The 27,055-nt window shown below is 37.4% G+C and overlaps 1 protein-coding gene across 15 annotated transcripts in view; it reads left to right on the top strand.

Annotated features, from left to right (window-relative positions):
- Window positions 1-27,055, top strand: part of ROBO2 (roundabout guidance receptor 2) — a 1,122,909-nt gene that overhangs the window by 46,487 nt on the left and 1,049,367 nt on the right. The gene's annotated exons all lie outside the window — the stretch shown is intronic.

The following is a 27,055-nucleotide window of genomic DNA, read 5'->3' as shown; positions in this document are numbered from 1 at the left end:
GCAACTCATTATGGTATCATCCCCTAGGGAGTGGACAGTGGGCAACTCATTGTGACCCACACTAGAATCCTGAAATATTCATTTGTCTTGCATGCGTGTCGGAAGGTGTTATGGAGGGAGACTGCATTCATGGGTGGTTAACAACTGGCATATGGGGCAGGTTAACAACATGTGGAGACTTCTTTTTCCTCCTTTTCTGTCCTATGTTTTAGTGGTGGGATTGGAAAAAAGAAATACAGCCTCTGAATGTCTGTAGTATCTTGTAAATCATGTAATATTTAGCTCTTTGTTTAAGGAGAGAAACAGATATGCTAAATATACTGTATGATATCAGTGTTTTTCTTTTTTTTTCTTTTTTTTTTAGTGGGTTATAGCTGTTTAATAAGGCTACAAATAGCACTGGCAAAACTGACCCTGAAAATATAAAAGTTCCCATAACCTTTCTACCAACACAGTAAGAGGATTTAAGGAGCACAAACAGAAGACAGAGGAGTGTAGTCCTATTTAATCTAAGAATCCTTTGCAGATGGTACTGGGGTTTGTTAGTACAGAGGCCCTAAGGATCTGCAAATAAACTACTGAAATTCTGTTGGATAACAAAGTTACCAAATTTGTAAAATGATACCAAAAATAGGCTGAATATTTAAACCCATTATTTCTTTTGAAAATGAAGAAAAGAGTACCTTAGAGGCAGACTTTATTTCTTAAGAATTTGGAGGAAATCCAGCCCTTATGGGGAAAAGAAGACACATCTAAATTGCAGCAAGAAACAAAGGAATGATTAGTTAGAGCAAACTATTTCCTTCGGTGTTTTTCATCCTTACTTTTCAGATTGCTAAAACCCAACAGAGAACAGCTGTGTTTCCCAGACTAGATTAACTAAGCCTGCTGTTTCATCTCCTTTACTATGACTTGTGTGAAATGGTGGTTTCAACACTCACCCTAATACTTATCTTTAAATTAATTTTAAAAAGAAACTAGATTTCACAAACCAAAAATCATATTGTTTTTTGAACATTTGAACAAGATGACTATTCAAGTCATAAGTAAAAACAAAAATTTCTTACTTTTCTGATGATTAGCCTTTTCATAATATTTGTCGCTTGCATTCATTCAGCCTTACTCTGACTTCTGCTGCAAAAATGCATACCACACTAAAGGTGTCACTACAGATACTTGTCATTTTGTGATATCTCCAGCTGGATAACTCTACCTACTTCTGCTTCTGCTTGTGAAGAATTTTCTTACGTGGCTGTTGGCTTAGATGGCTTGTTCTTTAGAAGTCTGTTTGTTTAATAAATATATTAAAAACCCCCACAGGGTGGAGCTGCAGGGGGGGGCTAGCCTGGGTAGAGCTTTCCTTTAAGGAAAATGAAAATGAATTCTGTTGTATCATTATCTGTCATAATGTCAGCATCTGTCTGTTCTTTCACAGAACCTCCCAGGCACTGAAGATTCCAATCTGCCCTGCTTCACAGGTCCTTACCTGCCTTGCTCCTTGCAACTAGTCTACCACAGTGTAATTGAGAATTTCAGGCTGCACAAGCATCAGATGATGATGAGATTTTTTTGGTTTAAGCCTAATTAACTGTTAACTTGTTAATTGGTGAAAAATTCTACATCAGAGATCAGAAGTTTGTGTTGCTAATTATCATGATCTGGTATGTGAAACTGTGCTGACGCTGGCCATATTGGCAGACTGGAATAGTTAGAAGTAGAGAGGAGCAAAAACAGAGTACTTATAATCTAACTGATTTAATGGGATATTGTTTTTCATTGCTCCCCCCTGCCTCAACAATAATAAGAATAGAGTATGAGCTGCTACACGTTGTAAGCTTGATTAGTATCTGAGTATATGCTCAAGCTCTGTAACCAAATAGGCAACATATGAATGTGTAAAAGACTCTCTTAAGGGTATAATACGAGTTATTTAAAAGTGGAAGCCAGAGTTCATTGGTTTTGAACTTGTGGCTGCTGGGGAGTTGCACATCATTGTTGGGTCAGCACAACAGCATGGTGCCACTTCGATGGTGAGTGACATCTGTGATGGTGTCCCAGGCTGGTGGCTGGAGAGACCAGAGCACCTTGCTGGCCACAGACAAGTCTCTCGGGGAGAGCCAACAATGTACAGTAAGATGGCAATACACACAACATAGAATAATGTCTAAAGACCCAGAGTTGTCATTAGCATGAGGTGCACTGAGCTTGGATGGACATATTTTTGATGGTGTTATGGCCAAATTTAAAATATATAATCCAAAATGTTTCAGAACTATTCATTTCTACAAAAAAAGTTTCTACACTTTGCTTTTTCATATGGAATTGAGGTGGTGTGGGTTGTTTTGGTTTTGCGGTTGTGTTTGGTTTTGCTTTAAGGTCGAAACTTGTTCTCCTTGTAAGATAATATTGCTGAGCCTGTTATTTCTCTATATTTCTTCTTGCCTACCTGTTTTGTTCTTTGTATCCGCTGTTATGTGTTTTTCTTCCCTTTGCTTTCTTGTGCTCTTTTATTTGCCTATGTAGTATCTCCTTTGCATCACAAATGATGGCAGGGAGAAGTCTGTTCCTGCGGTCACCTGCCCATGTAGTTGGCACAGTGCGGCTGGGCACTTAGCGCAGTGGAAATGTCACACCAATGCTTTGTAGGACCGGGGGATGCTGGCACCTGAATGGCAGCCGTGGTCTGTTTTGATCTTCTGCTAAACATATAAAGAATTAGACAGAACTGAAGATCAAGAAAGAAAGGCTTGGCCGGATGTGTGCAGCGCTGGGTGAAATCAAAGGGGATAAAGCACTAAAATGAGGAACACAGAAGGGAAAGGGAACACGTTGAAAGATGAGGTAACAGCTTCCCATAGGTGATGAGTGTCATAGAGCAATAAATACAGTATGAGCAGAAGGGGAGGAAAATCATCGGGTAGATGTGGTGCTTAGGGACATGGTTTAGTGGTGGTTTTGGCATTTAGGTTGTTGGTTGGAATCGATGATCTTAAAGGTCCCTTCCAACCTAGGCCATTCTATGATTTCTATGGAGGGTAAAAAAAAAAAAAAAGGCCAAGGTGGATGAACAAGTACATACAAAATGCAATCACAGATAAGAGGGGGAAAAAAAAAGAGGTAGAGATACAAGGAAAGGCTGGGGGGGGATACAGAAAGTGGTTGAGGGAGTATAAAAATTAATAAGAAAAGTAAAAGTGGATGATAAAACAGAAGATTGCCCTTATTTTTAAAAGACGAGTTTAAGATGACATGACTTTTTTATCCAGGTTAAAAAGATGCTCATCTCACCTGAGAAACCCTGAAGCACTGGGGGGTGGGTAAGGAAGGGAAAATAGCAGATCTACTCCAAATCAAATAAAAAAAAAAACAACCCACCAAACACTTCGTTTTTAAGAGTTTAGGTGCCAGTGTTGGCAGTGAGCTGCTGTGCCAGGAGGATATCGGGCCTCGCAGGCAAGGCCCACCCCACTGTGCCCCCAGGCAGCGCGGCTGAGCCGGGCAGCCCCAGACGCATTGGGCTGAGGTATGAGGAGCCCAAATGTGAGGCCGAAGCAGGGCTGTGGTGCCCAGTGAGGCCGTCCCTGCCCGCCAGGGCCTGGCTGTGCGGCCACGTTCTGCAGCGGTAGGAGCAGCAGGCCTCCTCTCCCAGGCTCTGCTTCATCTCTCTGCTCTCCTCACCATCGGTGCTGCGAAAACTTTCCCCCTCGCGCCAGTTATCTGTCCCCACCTTTCTTTTAAGAGTATTTTGGCATGGTTTGGTCTTTTTTTCTTCAGTGAGTTGGAGTCGGTACTTTGTCAGAAGCATCGCCAGCAGGCAGTGTTTAACCTCCCAGGAAAATGTGGTCACTACTCTTCAAATGCCAGCTGCTGCTTAAAGAGGGTTTTCTGCTTTGGTCGTAGAAAACGGCATGTTTTTTTTTCTTTCTTCTCCCGTGCAAATCGTCTTCCTAATTGTAAGTACAGGACTTCCTTGAATATGAAAACATGAAGCATAGACCTGAGCTGAGTCTTTTGCCTTCTCCTTAAGTCTCTGCAGCTCTTGCAGGGTAAAAACCCAACAAAACCAGACCCTCACAGCTCCTGCTAAGCCCTTCCTTCCTTTAACATTCAAATAGTTTCCTGCAAATCAGACAACCTAGTTCAAATGCACATACATTCCCCTCCTCCTCTGCCACCTCCCAGCAACCAGCTGGGTACTTAAAATTCGATAGAAAATATATCTTTTTAGTAAGGAAAATTCTTTTTGTATAATTGAGTATTCTTTAAAAAGTCTATTTCCTCATCACAATAAGCTAGGTTTTTCACAGAAAACATTGAAGGGGAGGGAAGTACCTTACAACAGCCAGTAGCTTGACCACTGTGGCACATAGTGGGGTGGTGAGGTTTAAGTCCCTCCTTTGAACTGAAGCGTGCAGTCGTCTGAGTGTGTTCTGCTTTCGTGATGCTTTAAAAAAACCCCAAACAACAACAAAAAAAAACCCAACCAAAAAACAACCAAAGTTTTGGGTGACCCTATGTCAGTTACACAGCTCTTGTTATACCTCAAAGTATTGTATCGGGAATCTACTTTGTATGAGCTCTTATTTTTTTTCAGTTGTTCCCTTTCAAAAATCTTTAGGACTTTACCTGTAAATACTTGAAAACTGCATACTGATCCAACAAAAAAAAAGCACCTAAAATATATGGAACATGATCCAGTCTGTCAGTCATCTGTCACTTCTTCACAGTTTTTCTCTTGGAGAGGGGGGAGGGAGGTTATTTTTCAGCATGCACATTGATAGCTTTGGCTGCCTGCTTTATATTGCATAGATCTTAGTGCCTGTGTATAGTAACGTGACCTGTAATTCTCAGACTTTAGGTCCCCAGGTAAATGACTGCCATGGATTGATGAACAAGGACATTTCAGTAACATCTTCCAAAGTTAAACTGACAGGTTAGAGTCATTCTGTGCGTTCACTGTCACATAACACTCAGAGAGCATGCAGGAAGGTCAAGCAATAGCTGAAGATGAACTAATATCAATGAAAGTCTGTGCAAGCTTTACTTCAATTTTTTGAGGATTGGTGGGATTTCTACCAGTGTACTTGTCTTAAGGAGGGTGTACGTCATAAAATGTTATAGTGGGCAATTCTGGAATAGCCTGCCTTAGTTGCCTAAGATTATGAAAGAAATTTGTTAATATTCTGGAATATAAGCATGCATCCTACAGTTTGAGCTTGGTGTGTTTGCTGGGGAATCACTACTGTGGTGATGCTGGCTTATTCTGTTGCGACTTGCTCTGCCTCCATGTTACTGCACGGGTCCGCTTCCTACAGAAAAGGGTCACGGGAGTGTGATTCCCAAGATTGCCAGAAACTGAAGCAGTATGTAGAAGGCCCAAAATACGAACACAAATGCTGCTTTCAGCTTCTCTTGAAGCTTAACGTGTTCCTACTTTTAGCTGAAGGTGAGTTCTGTTGATGGCTTTGTTTAATCCATCAAATACTCTGACCATGTGACAAAAATACACTGACCATGTGACATAGAGTGTATAAAGCATAGCTAATTAATGTTTTAGTACAAAAATGAAATCTTAAAACTTCTTTAAAAATCACAAGTAGGATTTCTATGATAAAACAACGAAATTGCAAGGTAAAATTTGTGGAATTATCTAATATATTTTAACCCAGTGCATGTGTGCAATAGAACAGGCAAAGCAAATTTTCAACACTTTCAAAGTAGGTTTAAAGTAATTGATAACAAAGGTGAGAGACAAACACTACATGCTTTTTTGAGTATTTTTATATATTTTGTCTGAAAACAGTAAAAGTATTTCTAATAATTAGAAGTCATAAAACAGTTACAGTGTGCTATAGAAGTACAATTTATTTTATGCTGGGTAATGCAGGATGCAGTAGAGTAACACTAAATAAAATCTAATGCAGTGAATTTGGCAGAGTACTAACTGCGCATTTAGATGATTGTGCTGTTAACCTCTTTCATATACCCTGTCTAGTTTGTGGACTACCTTTTATTACAGTAATAAGCAATATGGACTACTGTTAGCATTATGCGATGAATAGTGCCCCTCTAATTCAGTTTTCTCATCCAAACTGTTATGGCAATGGCCTATATAGTCTTTAAGATGAAATTAATTTTGGTTCAGAGGGCCAGCATATGGCTTATGATTCCCTTAAGTCCTACTGAAGCCTTACTTTGATGTTTTCCTCAGTGTATCTTGTATAACAATTAAGCTCAGACTAGAATCTTGTATTATAGTTTCACCCTGTTTGTTTTCTTAGGTGCTGTTCTTTCCTTAGAAATGATTCAAAGAACTATATTTATATAGTTTGGTGGTCATAAGCCAGATGCTGCTGCAGCTGAAGCTGCCCGTTGAATGGTCCTCAGCTGTGCTCCTTCAGATATGTTTATCGAGATTTTTTTCTCAAATTAGATGGTCATACATTCTGTAGTAAAACATTCTTGGAGTCTAAACAATTTTTTGTAGAGTATGGTACAGAATACATTTTTTTAATCTGTCAGTTAATGAAACTGTTTTCTTTTAAAGTGTACAGCTAATTTTAGTCAGTCTGGATAGTGGTAGAATACTCAATACAAAACTACAGGGTGTGTGAAAAAGTTTTTTATAAAAGAATCAAGTTTTTCAAGGGTGAAAACTTCTTACTAAAACCCATATAATTCACCAAGAAAGATTTTATGAATGTACCAAACACCAGAAATCTTTAAATAGAGTTTCTACCCTATATACCAAATAATCCATTCCTCTGTCAAGGATTCTTCTCACTTTGATTTTCCAATAACTAACATGGGATGAGTTGAGACTAAAGAGTAAATGGATGCTAGTGATTATTGAGAGAAAAAAGTGAACGTAATGTGGAATATAATATCCAACTTCTTTGTATCTCTGTGTTTGGTTCTCTGGACAATGGAGCTAATGAAATGTATTTGTCTCTGCATTCTGTAAAGGAACTGGTACGTGTGCAAAGATAAAAATCCAAAATGCAGCCATGATTCAGATTAATTCTTCCAAAGGATGAAGGAGAAACAAGTTCCACTGTAACATTTCTCATTGCCCTTTCCAAGCACATTGAGCCTTGAAAACTTGAAGTAAACTGAAAGAAGTCTGTGCTTTTGAAGGCAAGGAGACTGGACAGTGGCACAAATCAAAATCTAAATTCCAAATGCATAACATAGTCTTAGAAATTCATTTTGGGAAAATGTGGTACAGACTAGTCCTAAATTCAGTCATAGGTCGCATGAGACTGTTCTGACATTTAGGATGGTCCTCAGCACAGCAAGCTTTGAGGGTGACATTTAGATGGAACTCTTTAGAAATATATCACCTTCTCAGGGAAGTGCTGCGGAGTAGAGCAGATTTATAGAGCGGGGGGCCTATTATGCTGTAGATCACTGCTGTCTACCAATACGGCTAGCTTTTTGCTTCACCAAGTGTCCTTTGCCTTTCTCGTCTCCTTGTTGAAGTAACAATTCAATTTGATAGTGTTCTTTTAAAATATTTTTGCTGGGAATGCTAAACTTTTATCTTTTGTCTAATCACCTGCTCAATCCACTGGCCGCTTTTCCTTTAACTGTTTCTTCCATTTTGCTTTAAGCTGCCTGTTTACTCCAAAGTTGAACAGATCAACACACTGTACATATAAATAATACAGCTGGGTTCTGGATAAGACATCCACCACATCCTTGCATACCATATACATACAATTACAATCTTAAAATAAATCATTGAAAAGTAATTTCTAGAATGCAGTGTTACTACGCGGAGTACAGTGTTACCCTGAGACAAATGTACTGTTCATTCAGAGAGTGGAAAAACATTTAAAAAAAAAAAAAAGAAAAGATGGGTGAGAAGGGGGCAGGGGGCATAAAACTACTGCAGTTACCTGGTGTCAAATTTTGTGTAATGAATAATGACTATTACAGCACACTTTCAGAGTTCTGTAATTTACATGGCATTTTCTGTAACATAGATAAAAATATTTCCTAGAAATCTATAACCATAGTGTTTCAAGAATATCTAATTTTTTTTGATAAATTTATAACTACTAAGCACTTCTTTTGTGCTTTCTAATCTACTGGCGACATAACAGCATTTCTGAATTTGGATCATCTGGGTTCAGAGACCCCGGTCCCTGAAGCTTTTGCTCATGTATCCTCTTTTTTTCCTGTGTATCCGATACATCCAGTTATACGGAGTAGAGGCTTGGCTGGCTGTTCATCTGAATTCAGCAACTGGCTTAGTTGGCCTTACATGATAGGTACTCTTCATTAGTGTTTTGAATGAGGGTTTCTACTATGTATCAATAGAAAGGGCTGATGAAATAGATAGAAATAATGAATGCCTTATATGAATATAATGCATTAAATGAACTCTGAGGCCACAGATGAGTTGGAGTATCAGAATGCTGTTTACTGATGACAGTACAGAAATGAACAATGGAAATTTTAAAGATGTGATATTATAACAATGAAAGAGGGATTGCTTTGTGTGTATTTTAGGTTAATTAATTCATAGCTGAAGTCTTTTTTTCTAGTCTACTGTCACATCATCTCCTTTTTCTATGTCTTCTTTTACACTGCTTCTCTCTTCTATTGCTATGGAAGTATATTCTAATTAACTTTTTCACAGACTAGTGTAATTGAAGTTACAGCTTGGTAAAGCTGAGGGTCAGTGCACCTTCATGATGACTGAGGGGATTAGGAAGATATTAAAAAAACTTAAAGTTGATAAAAATGCATGAGAAGAGAGCCAGTCATTAACCTGATTTCAGCTAAAAAGAAATCTGCTATTGCTTTCACAATTTTAAGAGTCCTTCCAATTTGTGAGAAAGTTGCTGTATTCTTATTTCTCTTCAAATTTCCTAAAATTTTGTGAACTCTTGCTGCTGCAAAATGTAGTGTGGTCAACTGGTTTAGCTAGCCAGATGGAATTAGACATTTTTGTGTTAGTGAAGAAAGGGATGTATCTGACATTATTTCATTTAATGATCTACATCCTCATAATGAGATTTATAAACTAAATACATAAGACTCATTCACTTAAGTCTGTAGAACTTGTGAAGATAGAACTAGCAGAGAATATTCATGGAGAGTTTCATTCAGGCTGTAAGAATAATTCACTCTTTGGTTCGGCAGGTAGAAAGAAAACTTTAAGAATTAACATGTCAATCCAGGCTGAAATAAATGTTTTTATGTATGGTATGTGAGTATCAGCTATCCTTTCCACACAAAGGATAGTTCCCAAATCCCCCCCCCCCAAAAAGCATAGTCCTAAAAGAGTAGTATGTTGTTCATGAAGAAGTTCAGAGAAAAACAAAGGAAACTAAGGTATAGATGAAAATGACTTTATTCCAATTTTTCTTGGCAAGGGAATAAAGTGTGTAGAGCACTTGTGCAGTGATGTGCACTGCAGGCTCAGTGCTCTCCTTGTCTAAGTCTCCTCCCATCCCACCCACAGGTGAATTTCCTAATCCTTGGTCTAAAAGGTATTTTCTTAGGGAAACAGTCCTCCCACACTTAGGAGGAGTGTGCTGGCTACCAGTGTGCTAATTTTCTAAAAGACTACACTTTAAGAATGCTCCAAAACTACAAAAGAGCAAAATAAAACTATTGAAATCTTCTTTATTAATTAGACCTTTTACGGAGATTTAGAGGGGTAGATAGGATGTTGCTGGTTTTATTTATTCCTGGTATCTACACAGGTATTGGACTGAAATTTAGATGTCAGTTTTGTTCCGCTCCCCCCCCCACCCAATCAAGTATCTCAACAGTAAAACTTCCAAAAGCAAGATAAACTGTAACAACAGTAAATAACTTTATGGGAACTAGTAAAAAGATAAATGTCAATCAAGTAGGTTTTTTTGTGCCTAACAAAATAATGACTAGTGATGGTTCTTAAATGAATACTTCACTTCTTCCTCGCTAGGTTTTTAAAAATATATTATGTAATTAGACTGAGTTAGAATTTGAGAGTTGCATTTCTTTTTGATTTTTTTTTTTAATTATTGAAAACAAGACTGACTGTGTCAATTCCCCTATGCTTATAGAAAGGGAAAGAAGAACGAGCACGGAGAATTTATGGCCAAAAGTATGCAGTAAGGAATTTCACACTTTGAAAGATGGTAAGAAATTATGAAGTCAGGATAGATTTATTTTCCTTGGGAGATGGTGGGATTGCCCACATAACTTTAGATAAAGCTTTGTCTTCCAGATCCTTAAACAGTAAATGTTTGTTCTTTGAATTCCCAACACTTTTCCTAATATTTTTATTGGAGAAAAGTTTTCATTTTGCCAGTAATGACCACAGGGTGGCAACGTTAAAAAATTAAACCCCAAAGTATGAAAATGAAAAATGAACCCCCCTTGTTTAAACAGATTTACAGGTAAGGCAAGGGTTGGGTCTTGTTTAGATTTTAGGTTGTGCCATGAGAAGGCAATTACAAGCGGGTCTAAGCTTGTCTCTGAGGATGTGGTGCAGCCTTAGGTTTTTGTATTAAATTCAATAGCTTTAGAGCTCATGGTTACAACTCCAAGCTTTGCCTAGGGATGCAGGAAGAGAAACTTGCTTCAGAATGAAACAGTTTCAGTCTTTACTCTGGTCCAAAAAATTTTATGTGACAGAAAGTAGTGTTTTATTCTGATAACCTGAAGCGAAGAGTTACTGATCTGTTGAAAGCATTGAGGACAGGACTGACTGGCAGTTGCTATGATGCACAAAAATATGCTGCACTGTTACCGCGATAAAGGAATAGGAAAAAAAGCCAACCTGCTGCTAACATTAATATTCATCTGAAATTTGAGTTAGTTAAATTTATATATGCAGCAAATAAATTGATTTTAGAATTCTCAGTTGCATATTAAAATGCATGTATTTTGTTTTATTTTCTCTTTCTAGTATGATCAATTTCTTTAATATATTTTTTAAAAAACATACATTGTCTCTGTGCCATTTCACAACTGATTTATGTTTTTTCTGAATGCTTATTTTTAAAACAATAAAGTCCTTGAGACTTGAGGTATGTACAGTTGACACCTGTTTGAGTATTGCAACATGCTTATAAATGCACATACTACATTTCATTCTAGAAAATGGTTCACAGAAGGTATAATAGTTTTCTGTTGTTACAGTCTAATGAAGTGAAGAATTGTGATGGGGGTGAATTTAAGCCTTGTTGATTAATCTATGAATGGATTGTAATCTGTTTTTCAAAAGGAGTTTGGGGGAGATTTGGTCTAATTCACATTGTTCGCTTTGTGCTCCTTTATTGGATGACTTGATTTTTAATAAGTAGCACGAGATTCTGAATGAATCACTGGAACTTTGAAAGCCTCCAGGAGACAATTAGGAGAACGTTTAATAATAAAAGATTTAGTACTCAGGCTGAATGATGGTAAGACCTACTAAATCTTGTTCTCTTCCATTTATAAAAGTATTTCAGTAAGGCTGTGGGACGCTCATACAGTTAGTTGCTCATACAGAACTGAGAGAAAAAATTACCAGCTGCATGTCAGACTTGATATCAAGTTATTGTTAAGCACATCTGCAGCAAGTAATTGTGTGTTTGCATGTGCATACATCTACAAAAGAGTAGCTAGCCCCATAAGCAGTTCCTACAACTCTCATCTAACATAATGCTTAAGTAAATGGTGGCGCATCCTTTATCTACATGCTTTCCATGTTTTTTTTTCCTGTCAAATATTTATATTTTTACTTTTTGACTTGTGTGACAATAGGATAAAAGTGATTAGCTTTTCTGTAGGCTGTGTTAGCTCTATCTGGCAGCAGACAAGTAAGGAACAATAGTTCTGCAAAAGTATTTTCCTCAAAAAATGGCTAAATTAATTAGTAATTTGAAGCCTGTTAAACTAAGGGGGAAACACACCTGATAAATCTAAGTCTACCCTATCCTACTGAATTTTCATATATTTGAATTTCACACTAAATAGCATCCACGTAGGACTGGTATGCGTTACTGGAGGAAAGACTAGTGTGCAGCTAGACATATAAATTTAATATTTTCTGTTACACTTTTTCTGTCTAGTAGTTCCAAATTGAGACTTCGACTTTTGCTTTGTGCTAAGAGAACGTGCAGAATTTTCCTTTTAAGGTGGTGACAGCCACTGCAGATGTCACAATTTATCACTTGGCTTTAACACAAATGTGACATGATCTCATTAAATTTCTGCCATGAGATTTTATTGCTTTAATAATTTTTTGCAATATTTATAGAATACTATGATGAATTGTACTGAATTTATCATATTATCCAATAAATAACATGACAGACCAATAAATCAATCACATTTCAAAAAGTGTTAAAATTACATCGTCTAAAATTCTAGATTCGAGCATAATGAGGGCTCCTCTGAAAATAAAAGGGAAGTTTATTAACTTGAAATCTCTTATAGTAAACTGATTAGTTTAGGTCTTGATCAAAAATGCCTTAAGCTATTGGCTGGTAGTTGACGGCTTAACTTTTTATATTAGAGTACTTTGGCAATGAGTATTGTCTTCTCCTGGAATAGGTACATAGACTGAATGCAGGAGCAGAGAATAAATCATCACTTGAGGCCTTCAGCTGAAATGATTCATGTCCAATGCTGTCTTGTCTTCTAATTTGGTTGAATTGTAGTGATACCATCACTAGAATTGAACGAGTGGAAACGAGAGTACATGAACAGAGAGCAATCTGTAACAACCACTTCTTTTTGTCTTAACCACCTTTTGAAGGAATTGGAGTTGCTGGTTCAAGGTATCAGTGAAGCCCTGAGGAGAGCTGTGCTGGATGAAATAGAGGTTTTCCTGGGTATGTGTAATTATGCGCCAATAGCTGTGAAGTATAAGAGACTTAATGCCATATATAGTAAAGAAAAGTTAAATGTAAAGAAAAGTGTGAGAGAATTGTACAACCACATGCAGAAATACCCCAAACACCACTGGTGCAGATCCTTGGCCTAAGCTGGCTGCCGTCTAAGCATACGGTGAGAATAGGGAAGGATGAAGACAGATGAGGAAGTACAAAGAAATATTTAAACAGTAATATCTATTTGACTCATCCCATCAGCAGCCTTGTCAAATTAAGGTTTCTTACAGATACAGTAGTAGTTTTTTAAGGATCAGAAGAATTACATTAAAATCAATTTTGTGAGAACATACAGTATGTCATTGAAGCATAATGCATAGTATTGTGCTTGTTTTCTAATACAGAAAAGTAGATAGAGATAGATCAAAATTGGAGTCTTTCTTAAAAAGGGGAGAAGTTTAAGAGGCCAAAGCAATAACTGAGATTTCTGTGGCAGCCTGGGTTTTAAAATCAAAATATTATATTAGATTATGAAAGAAAAATACATCTTCCTATTAACGTACATCTTCAATATTTTCAGTTGAGTCAAACTTTTTGCATTGTCAAAATGAAACATTTCATTATTTATGTATGGAACTGGAGGGGGAAGCATGTTGTTGTTCAGTTTTTACTTTAAAATACCTCTACCTCTGGTATAAGGGTGCTGCTTTTTTCCTTCACACTTCTGGTCTTGCATATGTGGCATGTACTTCGTTATCAGAATGTGCAGACATGTGACTTCCATAAAGTGCTGCTTTATGTACTTTGAACAAACATCATGGGAAATATAGCTAAAACTGGAAGCATAGCCAAGGCAGAACAGAGCTGGGAGGTGTAACCGTCCCTTTTCTAAAAACCAACAAAATACTCTAAGTGGAAACAAAGCAATAGGGAGTTTCCAGAAAAATTACATGACTTTTCATTTAGCATGGTAATGAGATGTTTCAGTTTAGTTTTGTCCATCTTGACAGGAAATATCTTCCCCCCCCACCCCTTTCCTAAGGTAACAGTGAAATAACTTTGTCTCTGTTTTGTTTTGTTTTTATTATTTTACTCTGTCGTTACTTTTTCATCTCAGTAGTTTCCATGAAAGTTCGGTGGGAAGCAGGTTGGCAATGGTAGGTCAAATAAGAGAGCTTTACATCAAAATATCCCAAGGGTTTTTACTGGATTGGTTATCTGAACAATGGGAAGTTTTCGTCCCTGATCTGAATGCACAGGAATGACCATGAAGTTTGGTACCCCACATCGTGGCACAGTAAGGTTGAGATGGTCTCTCTAGTGCAGACTCAAACCAGCTTCCTCCTGCCGTGGAGTGAAGAAGCATTTTATATCACGTCTGTTTTCTGGGACAGAAAGGCTTTCCTACTTGATCTTATTATATAAGGAAAAGAGGATTCCTCACCAACCCCTATTTTTTTTTTTTTATTGTTTTATGCATGCAGCTTTTTCTTAATTTAACGTGCTGCTCACCAGACTGAACAGCTAACTCTCAGAAGAGAGAAAGAAAACACCCCAAGCAAACAGAGGAAAACACTTGGTGTACAGTTGATTTTACTTACCCAGTGACTGCCCGACTGGAGGGAAATAGTACCATAAGTAACCAGTTAATCCCTTTCTTAGTTATTGCTACAAATATCCTGTGACTGAACACAGTATTGGTATAAGTTTCCAGGATGTTTAATCTTCTTACAAACCACCCCCCACCCTCAACAACCCCTCAAATGATTTCAAACAACAGCAACTACTCTTTCCAGCATCATTAAATCATGTATCAGTCTTTATAAACTTATCTTGCCTCAAAAATCAAGTAATGTCTCTATTTAGCTATTTATTGTTGTTTTAGAAATAGCTTTACCAAATTCATACTCTTACGGTCATATCAGGATGTTAATAAAAAAAAAGTTCAGGCATTTCTAATGACAAAAGAAAGGAAAATTAAGTGATTAAAATACATGTTGTATTTTAGGCATGATTCTGAATGAATAGTAGGACTTCAGGTGTGTGAGTTCACGTACTCGCTGTCAGCTGCTGCTTTCCCTATGCTGGTGTGGGTGGGCACTGACCAAGAGGCACATCTCTTGAGCTGAGTTTTCCCCTGCCATTGTTCTCAGTCTTTCCCCCACCAACGCTTGGGAAGCAGGGAGGAAGAGCTGGCATGACTGGAATACAGAGGTCTTCTTCAAATGCATGTGACAGAGAATCAGCAGAGAAAACAAGCCTTCAACTTAGTTGACAGGTGATGATCTTTCCTTAACAGTTTAGTGTTATGGTTTGAAATTGTTTGTAATTTTTTTGGAAAATCAATCATATGGGACAGAGACAATGTTTGTGGTACTTTGATGGAAATACCTGGCAAAATAATGACTGCTCAATCCTTTTAGAAGTAGCAGCAGAGCTAAAAGTTTGCTTGGACTTTGGATGTTTATGCCACGTAGCTATCATTGTGAAACTGTATCTTGCTTCTCCAAACTATGGTTATATTTTCTTCTTTAGGACATACTTGGTCTCTTTTATGTGGGCACAGAAAGTTAGTAAGTTTGGTGTCCTTTTTTTATTATTGTTGTTGTTGTTACGTGCTTTTTCTTTCTTAAACTGCTGTACCTCTGGTCTTAAAGGTTGCTTACAGTTAGTAATAATGTGGTTTATTTACCTTAACTTGGCATAGTTTTAGTTTACTTCTGCTCCATTTTGAAGAGCAAATGGATAGTAACTTGGTGACTTACTTCTAATGCAGTCAACAATTGTGATTTCCATTTTCCTGTATTATTACTGAGGTTGAATAGGATGTGGTAGCACTAATTTAATTAGAGGTATACGAACTCTTAGTTCTAATATTTACCATTGAGAGTATTCTTTCTTTACTCTCCCTTTGCATGTCACCCTCCCCCCTGCAGGCCTACATTCAAACAGACATTCCAGTGCTACATGAGCGAGACATGTTTTACGGATGGTTTTATATTTTGAGGAAATATTTCAGTTCCACTGGAAATAATGATACTTGAACGAATAATAATATTGATATGGCTCAAAGTGTCTTGGTTTTTTGTGAATTGCGTTTTTTGGGTATGACTAAATTTCGAGTTCACTAAGGATTTTTGATATTTCAATTTGAGTGTTAAATTTACAAAGAATGAAGGCAGTGGATCCCAAATGGGACTGGTCTCCCTAGGGAGCCAGCAAGGGGAAGAGCTGTGCCAGCTTCAATACCATGCCATTGCAAGCACTAAGCCTGGAATTTGTATGTGCACATTTTAGTAATTATCTGCTTATACCTTTCAAAGAGGACTTTTTAGTGGTGTTATCAAGAATTATAGTAAGGAAGTAAGTTCTCTTGCATTAAACTAAGATCTACTTAAAAATCCATTGAAATGCTTGCATATTTTGATTTTTAAAACTTTTACTAATATTTACATTATCTAAGCAGTAGTGATTTTTCTGTGTGATGAGATTTTTTTGTTTTTCATGGAGTGGTCATTTAAGAGACAAATGATTCTGTAAGACCTCGAAAGGAGAAGGTTTCTTAATGCAGAATGTGCATCTGTACAGATTATACTCCAAATAATAGCCTGAATCATGGCAGACAACTGAGTTAAAAATCACTATGGTTTCATGCCAAAATCCATAACATAACATTCATTTTGCTCCACATAGTATGATTTTATTTGGAGAACATATTTGACTAGATGAAGACATCAGAGTGTCTTGGATGAGAGTCTGGCAGTAATCCCATATATTTGCCATCATTATATTATACAGTTGTCACTGTGTCTAGGATTGGGGAAAATCCCCTTCTTTTGGAAGGCTTCCTTTGCCTTCCTGTTGCTTCCCTGGGGATGATTTAATGGTTTTGGAAGGATATAAATGCAGTTAGGTTAAAAAATGTATATACAAGTTGGGAACTGTTCAGGCAGTTTTGTTAAGAATTCAATTCTTTCCCAGACTGAGAAGCCCTAGGGCTTTGTACAATTGGAGCTGGGATATGTTGGTCGTAGAGTATGTAGGGATGTGAGGCAACTCTTACAAACCTTTACCTTAAATTGTTGCTGTACAGCACAGCAATAATCAAGGATTTTAATTTAAGACACTGACTCTTCCCTTTCCAGATTGTTAGAATATTTTCTTGTAGCCTTAAAGAAAGTAAGCATATATGTACTTCCCATGAAACATGGGAAGAAAAATTAATCATAAAAATGAGCAGTTTACATGATATTAAAAAGTAGTCATTTGAATTCCCTCTCTGCGCCGGTTTAAACAAGATTTATGCCCCTAAATTATCAAAGGATTTCTGAAAATCTAATCCAAACTGCATAAACTACCAGTGTTTTATAAATCTTTCAATCTCTTTAAAAAAAAAAAAAATAAAAAGCGCCCAGGCTGATCAGTAGCCTAATGCATTTACCCTTGGGAATCCTAGAGTATCACTTTAAGTGATTAAGTAATGGGAAAAGAGCTTAATCTCTTACAGCTTGTCTACAAGTAAGGAAGATCAAAGACAGAGTGATCAGGTTTGCCAGCTTTGCTGCTCTTTTGAGACTAGGAAATTAAAACTGTTCCTCGTAAACTTAGATTTGTAGTCCTGTCCTGAACAAATATGTTCATAAATATATAGGAAGTTGAAGAAGAGAACAATTTGTCATACCTCGAGAGAAAACTATTACCTTCTTTAAGAACTAATATATATCAGTTTACAAAAGGTCTGTCAGCTTGGTAAGATCAGATGCAGGATAGCACCAGCTGGAATGTCTTGTCAGGAGTTGTTGTGCTTGAGCTGTAGACACAGCGTGCAGGCACACCGTACCACACGCTCCTGTGGCTCCAAGTGCACCTTGTACCTCTGGGCCCTCCAACTTTAGGCAGTACATTTGGAAATATCCCTTCTAGATGTGTAGTGGGTACCCAAGGAAACTTGTAACTCTTTTAATGCTCAGTGGTGATGAAAGCAGATCTTCTCATGGGATTCCTGGTTTCCCCAATTTTCTTTAGTGGTAGTTATCTGAAGTCTGAAACAAATATCCTTGGTGAAATGTGAAATCAGGTCAGTCTGTTATTGAGTGGGATCCTCACTCAAATAGCCACTTGGTCTTTTTTATGTTTGCTAATGTGTGTTTTACACTTTGCTTTTTCTTCCATTTGATCTGCAACTCTTTTGCATCCAAATTTACTATTTATAATGCATTTTTATGCATGTTAGATACTTGGGCTTAGTTTTCTTTGTTATCCCGGAAAACCAGTTCTGCCCAGCAAAGGTAAAACAAATTAGCTTGTAGCTAGCTGATTAGTGCTGGAATTGCTGTTTATATCTAAATGGAGTGAAGACAAAGCTCCACAAAAGTGAAGGCAAATTTAAACACAGCAAGCCTCAATCAGGAGCCCTTGGGAGCACCATACAAAGCCTGTGGCCTGTTACTAGCAGTGGCAATACTCAGTATCAGAGTTGCCAGTACTGGGCAGTTACAGGGTTTTAGGGTTACATAGGCTAAAGTACTTCACGTTTTTCTGTGCTACCTGTTATACAGACACAAAAGCCTACTTGGAGAAGTGCTAAAAGCAGTTGAATCTTGCAAGAGAGCTTCCATTGAGACTTGTCACAATATCTGTGATTGCTGATGCCGTTATGTTGATACCTGAAAATCCTGTTGTGCGCTGTTTTCTGCAGGGAGCTTACTAAATACACAAGTTTGACCCATGCTGGTTTTGAAGAATACAGTGCTAGCTCAGGTGTTACGGTATCACACCTTGCTGTGCTGTGTACACGTAGCTGAAAGGTAAGGAGAAGTATGTACTAGTGGAGAAGAGCCGCCGAGGAATAAATCCTCACTTTCTCAGGGGCAGGGGTGGTGACCGTGCCTAGAGCAAAGCATCCTTATCCTGACCCCTGGGCTCTGACCCAGTGCGCCATGCAGAGTGTCAAGAGAAAAATAGTCTGCTGGCACAGCATGGATGTTCACGAATAATCTGATCCAACCAAACCATTATGTGCTTCACTGTAGCTATCACCAGATGGTGCTGGTGTACATAGCCCTTACATTTTTAATCTGTGTCATTTCTGATTCTTGGGGAGGCTTGCTATAGTGGTGTTATCTTCAGGTGCTGTGTTATTTTTGGTGTAATAAAAAGTAGGAGGTATTGCTGTGTGAAATGCAGGACAGTTTCCTTCAGAACCTGGAGTTGGTCTCTGTTTAAAATAGAGCCTTGACGCAGAGATGCTTCTTGAAGAGTAAGCATTGGGCAACGGTTCTTGGAAATCTTGCAGATCTCCAGAGGGTATAATTCCACAGGAATATATGTGAAACTGAGGAAAGTTGCACTTCAAATGTAATTATATTAATATTTATTGTGCTGTTTTCCACTGTGAAGATGACTTGCAAAGCCTTGAAATTTTTTTGCTTGGAAAAGGGGTGGCAATGGCTTTAAAAAAAAGGGCAGTGTCAGGTGTTGCTGGAATTTTCAGTTGGGCCTCCTGCTATCTGCACATAGATGTCTGTGTGCTCATATGCAAATATCATTAACTGAAGAGTGAGTGTAATTAATCTGTTAATGTAGAGGCTGTTTGTGAATCTGTATCTTTACTTGCAGACTTCAGAAATAATTTTAAATATTGCTGTTTTGAAAAACACTTGGTGTTTATCATAATGGTTTCATGATACTAGCTGTTTTAGTCACTAGCAAAAAGAAGTGTATTGGAAAAAGGAGAGGATATTACAGAATTATTTTGGGTCTAAAAGTGTTTTGTTTTGGGTTTTTTTTCCTTAAACAAGAGAAAGGAGTGAGAATAATTTTACAGTAAGCGAGAGAGAAATTGGTATACTTGGTCAAAAATCAAAGTTTTCATATCTAAATGTAATTGCACAGCCTTCGCAAAAAATGTATGAGGATTCAAAATATGTTTAATTTAAGAGAACTTTATTGAGACAAAGCTTGTGATGATTAAAAATATCCAAAATACTTTTTTCACTGTAAATCTTGCACCTGTGAAATTTCATTTGATGGATAAATTATTCTGGGCAAGGGACCAAAAGGAAGTAGCCAAATGACAGCAATTTGATAAGGGAATGAGAATGTATTGTAGCCAAAAAGATGTGGGTGCAGTTTTTGTTTGTTTTTTTTTTTTAATCCTTTTGAATGACTAATAGACTCATTAGACTTCTCTTTTCAAATACGATATTTATAAGCAATTTTTGAAATGCCTGTTGAGTTTAAACAATTTAATGAAAGCATCTAGGACTGACATTTTTCAAATAGCTAATAATATCTGTGCTGGCTGCAGCTACAAAGTTTTATTTCATTAGTTTGTAACTTAGTAATTTAGTTAGAATTTCAAAACCTTTACCACAAAGTTGTATATTTAACTTTGATTTAATTTAAATGATTGAGAGAAGCTAAGCAAAGGAAGAAGAGCTCCAAAAACTGGGTCTGATGTATAAAAAAAAAAATCTGGAACAAAGTACTTATTCTTAATACAATAGAGCACAAATTAGCATTAGATATGTCAAGGTTAATCAAGAATTTGAGAGGAAATCTCACTAATTTGAGAGGAAAATTTACTACTTTTACATGATAGCTAAGTAATTATTTTCTAGTTCTAAGAAGAATATAAATAGTTAAAAATACCTTAAAGTCAGAGAAGAAAACATAAGGTTAATCAATTAAAAAGCACAGAAAGGGAAAGAACCTAATAAACAGTTTTGATCATTTGCTGGTTATTTGGGATATTTCAGTCGGGCATATTTTCTAGAACTGGATTTCTCAGATAATTTCCATCCATATGGGTAGGTCTTAAAGGACTCTTACTTTCCTCACTGTATTCTATTCTACTGGTGTTTCATGGGTGCTGAGACAAAGTGCTAATTATTACATTGTTTTTCCACACACATCCAGATACCCAAACACAGTATATGTATGAACGCATGAGTACAGACTATTTCGGTTCTCCCTCCTCCCTCTCTTACATCTGCACTACAGACTAGGATTTGGATGTCAGATGTCCAGCTGTCTTTGAGTTGGACAGGTCTCTTCTCTAACAAATTTTCAGCTGGTTAAAGTTACCGTGCTTTTCCTTGTGTTATTATGTCGCTCTCCATGGAGAGTAACAATGATTTTCTGTATGTAAGTAGTGCTGGAACTAGCAACTTCTAATGTGATTTCATGGTGTTTGACTGTGTTTCAAAACACGGAATCACATTACTGGCAATAATGCAAAGATGTTATACTGTTCATTCAGCTGCAACAGAATCACACCTCCTGGATTCTGTAAAAAAAACCAACCAACCAACCAAAAAAACAACAAAACAAACTGCTTCCTTTTTTTTTTAGTGGTTGAAGTACACTTCCAAAGGACAATGAGAAAACCTGTAGAAGATGCTTGTATCAACTTTTTCTGTCATATAATATTATACATTCACTTAGTTAATCTAACAATTTATTAAGTCTGAGGCCATAAAACACAAGTATTTCCAAAGCTTCCTTTAATTTCCAAAGCTTCCTTTAATAAAAACAATTTTTTTCTCTGTGTAGAAAGATATTTTTTTGTTGACACAATCCGGTTCAGTTAAAATGAAGAGAACATAAAATGTCAAATTTAATCTAATTCTGAAATATGGAACCACATTTAAGTTAGTATGGGAATATTGTTTTCATAAATCAATTGATTGAATAATATATATTGAGTTCTAGGCATAAAACTAAAAATATCCTAGAAAAAGCATGCACGTTGAATTAACTCATAAATCCCAAGGTCTTTCAAATCTCACAAGTCCCAAGGTCTATCATTATGAAGTTCAATGGCATCTGACTTAGACATGAATTAATACTTGGTTATTATTTTGGAGAATCAGGAGTTGAATTATAAAAAAAAAAATTAAATCATTTTAATCCTAGTTGAAACAAAATTTTCCTGAGGGAGAACCTTGTTCTCTCTCAGGAAGAAAAAAATACCCTTTAGCCTACATAAACTAATGTTGTAGGAACTTTAAAAACGGACTATGCACCATTTATGAAACATAATTGTTTCAAGTCCTCTTAACAGCTGTCTAAGGCACAGAGGGCCCAAGGTTATATCTCTGCTTTTGAATGGCACAGTGAATTTTAGAGTTTTGTCTCATGTTTCAGAAGAACTTTGTAACTAGTGGGATAAAGTCATCCTAACCTTGTATTTCATGTACTAGCTGTTCCACTTTGTGCTAAGTATACAAATATTACTGAGAAAACATTAATTTTTTTTAATAGCCAAAGATTGCTAGAGTACCCTAAGAGGTGATCTGAGCTCCATCTTCTGCTATAGTGACGATTTGATATTTATATCAAATAACATTTGTTATTTATATGAAACAGAACAGGATTTACAAAAAATTGCCAAAATATTTTCTACTTTATAATGCTGAATACCAGGGTGCTCAGACAGACTGTGGAGTCTTCATCCTTAAAAATAACCCAAACCCCACAGGACGTGGCCCTGAGCAACCAGGTGCACTCTCAAACACAGTTTTCACAGAGTGGAGACCCTGGCAGCTTTCTTTCCTCTGCTTCCTTCCCCTCAGCCTTGCTCAAGAGACTTATGTAGACTTTAACACTTATGACTACTTACAGTATTACAGTATAACATATAGAAGGCATGCCGTAAAGAACTGTAAAGGCGTTTCACTGTGTATGCATTCTTTTTATAGGGGAACACTCCATTTAAACATTCAGTTGAACAGAATTTAGGTAGTAATTAAAAGTGTTTAACCCACATAAAAAATTTTATGTGGGCTATACAATTAATTTTATTACAGAAATTGCATTTAACTTAAGAACTGATGACCTTATCTTAATGCACTAATGTATTTTTCATTAAAATGGAACATCCTGTTAGCTAGGCAATAACCAGCAAGAAAGGAAGAGATGGAAAAGGTCTACAATATACCATGTACAACATCTGTCTTAAAGAAAAAGAAATAGCCAGTAATGCAGCATTTTGCAATTTATTACTGTGTCAGATCGGAAAGTTTAAACTGTAATTAAATGGATGGGAACTACTAATACACTGTCATTTTACAACTTGGATGGCTTCTGCTGCCGAGCTGTCCTACCTCCTTCAGTAAATTACAGCTGTTGCTTGGTCTTTTATGCAGGCTTTTACACGTGGGATGTATTAATCATCCAGGAAGATTATTGAATGCATTTCCAGACGTAGGAATAGCCAATATTTCTTCTGTCAAATGCACCTTCCACTTGTTTGCTACAATGCTATGTGTATTTTTAGAGGTTTTTTTGTATTTACGTTGTATGTTGATAACAACAAGCGTCTTGCAGATGAAGTTATCTAAATGACTTAAGATGTCACTCTGTGGAAAAGTGAGTATGTGAATAATGCTGGTTTTGCTATCATAAGATGGTTTCTGAAGTACAGCAAATATAAATATTGTGATATCAGTGTTTGTTTTTAGGAGTAAACAATATTTTTAGCAACATTACACTATAACTATTAGGGGAATTTTTTTATATATAACAAGTGAGTAATGTTCATGGCATTGCATATAGAATCTTACTCAATCAAGGCTGTGTAATAGTAGGTAGTGTACCAGCATAGGCTAACAGGGTTAAGACTATATTTCCTTTTATCTCAGAGAAATCAGATGGTTAAACTGTTTTTGATAGGAGGTAAAAGTACTTAACTTTTTTGTGTGTTTTTTTTTTTTAATCATACTTTTAGATAACAAGTTCTTGTAAACAGGGCAGGTTGGGTATGGCATGTTGTTTAAGAAAAAATTTCTTAAAGCTTGTTCTTTCCTTGTCGTTGTGGAGAAATACTATTTTGGATCTGCTTGTGATTCTTATTAATATTAACACATCGATGGATCTGATCCTCTCCTCCTCCAGAAAAAAAACACCAAACCTTAAACAAAAAAACCCAAAAAACCAAAGAAATCATGAAACCCAAAAACCCCAAAACAATTAAACAAAACAACCCTAAGAATGAAAAAAAACAAAACAAAACAAAAAAAAACAAAAAAAACCCCCAAAACAAAACACAAACAAAAAAAACAAACCCAAAAAACCCCCAAACCACTAAGCAAACCGGAAAGTATTAAGAATAGATGTTCAAATCATGAAAACTTTCTCTGGTTTTGAGTGAAGAGACCACTTATTCCCTTTGGAGGAATGAGAAAATCTCCCTTTAGGTATGTCTGTTATAGTTGTGGCCTCAATAGATGAAGTTCCCAAGGACAGTGATGTGCAGCAAGAATAGTCTTCTCCTTCCTTCGTAGATGGTTTGGTAGGCTTTATAGTTTCTTATGCTTAGCTGCTAATAGTGTTCGTTCTTTAAGTGGGAAGAGGTAGAGCTTCTGTAAATGTATTTTCTGTTTGAGTTAGATCAAATAATGTGGTTGTAGAGAACTGAAAAAAAATTGTGCTGCTTCTGTTCAGAAGTAGTGAAAATACACTGTGCTTCTATAGCTTTTCAAAAGTATGAAACACAGGAGACTATTCTGGGTAAATGCCTGCTGGGCTAAACTTGGTGCAGTAGTTAAATTCTTTGAACAAAAAATTTAATGTAACTTTCAGATACGGTTTCTTGAACCTTGGTGGAATTTACTTTCATTTTAGCTAGGGGATTGGGGTTTTTTTTGTGTGGCAGCATGTGTGCATGGGCATTTACTTGTTTTACTTTAGTTGATGAGTGTTGTCAGGATGGTAGAAAGAGAGTAAAGTGAGATAGATAACCATTCAGTGTGAGTTTGATTTTTGAGGCAGGAAGGACATTTACGGAGATCATCTAGTCCAACCTCCTGCTCAGAGCAGGTTGCTCAGAGTTGTGTCCAGTTGGGTTTTGGGTATCTCCAGGGATGGAGACCCCACAACCTCTTTGGGAAACGTTTGTCTGACCATCTTCTCAGCAGAAAAGTGCTTTCTTATGTTGAGGTGGAATTTCATGTACTTCACTTAGTGCTCATTGCCTCTCATTGTCCTGTTACTGGGCACCACTGACAAGAGCCTGTCTCCCTCTTCTTTATTCCCCCATCAGCTATTTATACAAGTGGGTCAGATCTCCTAAGCCTTCTTTGCTCCAGGCTGAACAGTCGCAGCTCTCTCAGCCTCTCCTCATAGGACAGATGCTCCAGTCCCTTAATCATCTTTCTGGCCTTTCCTGGGACTTGCTCCAGTATTTCCCTGTCTCATAGTGGGGAGCCCAGCACTCCCAGGTATCTCTCACCAGTGCTGAGCAGAGGGGAAGGGTCACCCCTCTCAACCTGCTGGCTACCCCCTGCCTAATTCTGCTTAGGAGGCTGTCTGTCATTCTTTGCTCCCAAGAGTGCATTGCTCGAGTTAGTTTCCAACTTGGTGTCTGCTAAGACCCCTAGGAACTTTTCTAAGTATCTGCTCTTCAGCTGGTCAGTCTCCCCAGCCTGTACAGGTGCATGGGGCTTGCATTTCCTATTGTTGAAGTTCATACAGTTCCTATCAGCCCATTTCTCCACCCTGTTGAGGTTCTTCTCAATGGCATAACCCTCTGGTGCATCAGCCACTCCCCCTAGTTTTGCATTGTCTACAAAAATGTTATGCTTTGTGTATAAAGATTAAACTTTTGTCTCTATTGCAGAAACAGTGAATACAGACAACCTTGAGGCTGAGACTGCTGAGTGCTGTTCAGCTTTTGGTTTTTCACTAGCTTAAAATGGCTAGTGAATTCACTAGCCTAAAAATGGCTAAGGTCTTGTGGTCAGATACCCTGACTTTCTTTGGTGATTATTTGTTGATATCCTATGGATGATGGTAATAAAATTAAGTTAATTTTATTAGCTCAGCTGTGTGGCGTAGATGGTGATCCATTGCTCACATTAATGCTTCTAAATCAGATTTTTTTACTTTGATATTTATTATTTTGAGTATTATTGTATATAGGTTTTTACTTCAGAATTACTTTTTAAGGTAATTACAACATATATGCATAGCAAGTGGGATATACTTCCAATTTCTGCAAGAAATCACAACATTGCAGTAGTTGAAATCCTACTATTGTTAAGGAATTGATTGATTCCCTTCAAGGAGCTTGTTTTCTTTCAGGTGGGAGGCGATATTTGAACATAGATGAACTTATGGTTTTTGTTAATCTTGCACCATCCAATAAACTCAGCCAGGCTTCAGGGAACTAGGTATGCCCAGTAAATACAAGATAGCTATTAGTTTTAAGCATTTTTATTTTTACCTTATTGTGAGTGAGGAAATGAAATGGCAGTTGTAAACTATTTTTATCTATTTCTATGTTTGGTTTTCCCTTTAACAGTACCGCTGGGGATCTGGAACTTATTTTACTATATGCTCTCTCCCTGCTTGCGACATGCTTGTGTCAGTGGTGTTCCTGGAGTACAGAAAGATCACTTGAAAGGGTTAATCAAGGCATGTAAATTGTCTTACTCCTGAAAGGGTACCCCAGGCAGGACCACAAACTCAAGCAGAGCCTGAAGTTAGCTTCTTGTCTCTTATGGATATGATGCTGAAGATGCTTCAGCTGCGAAAGACTTATCTAGTGGGAAGCAGTCTGTTCAGATGCCTACTATGAGACAGTGTGTGAAAGGGTTTTACTGGTTGAGATGGCAGGTGACAAAGGAGAGTAACAGGTAAAAGCCTTGGTGGTAAAGTGAGATTTTTGCATGGTGGTGAGTAGGGCGTGCTGAGGATCTGAGGTGTTGCAGAGGGATGCGTTATTTCTGGATGTGGTCCCTGAGGCACATTACTACCTTGGTGGGCTATGACTTGAAGTTTAACAGCCTCAGCACCCATCACATGACAAATACCTTAGCAAGAGGCATTTGGTACTTGAGACAGGGGTGAGTTTATATTGGCAGGGAATCCGCGTAAGTCTTCAATGCGTCATTCCTGGGAGGGAGAAAGGAACTGAGGCAATCTAAGTTTCTCCTCTTTGGTGCATCTTGAGTTTATCTTTTGGCTTCTCACTGATAATTTGGTGTGTGAGTACTTTTAAGCCCCTCCAAGGCAAAGCTAAGGAAGTTATTTTAAAGGCCTAATCTCTGTCTTTTGCCCTGGAAGGAATTAAAAGCATTCTCACCAGGCCTCTCATCAGGGTGGATGCTATTGTTCACAGGAATCAGGAGCAGTTTCTTAAACACCTTCTTAGCTGTCCCTAACCAAGCACATGCTTTCAGCCCATCTCGGAACAAAGGCCAACAACTGAGTTTAAGCCTGTCAGAAAG

The sequence above is a fragment of the Larus michahellis genome, chromosome 1, assembly GCF_964199755.1.
Source record: "Larus michahellis chromosome 1, bLarMic1.1, whole genome shotgun sequence".
In the NCBI taxonomy this organism is placed as follows: domain Eukaryota; kingdom Metazoa; phylum Chordata; class Aves; order Charadriiformes; family Laridae; genus Larus; species Larus michahellis.
The sequence above is the reverse complement of the archived record's forward strand: the minus strand, read 5'-3'. Positions and strand labels throughout refer to the sequence as shown.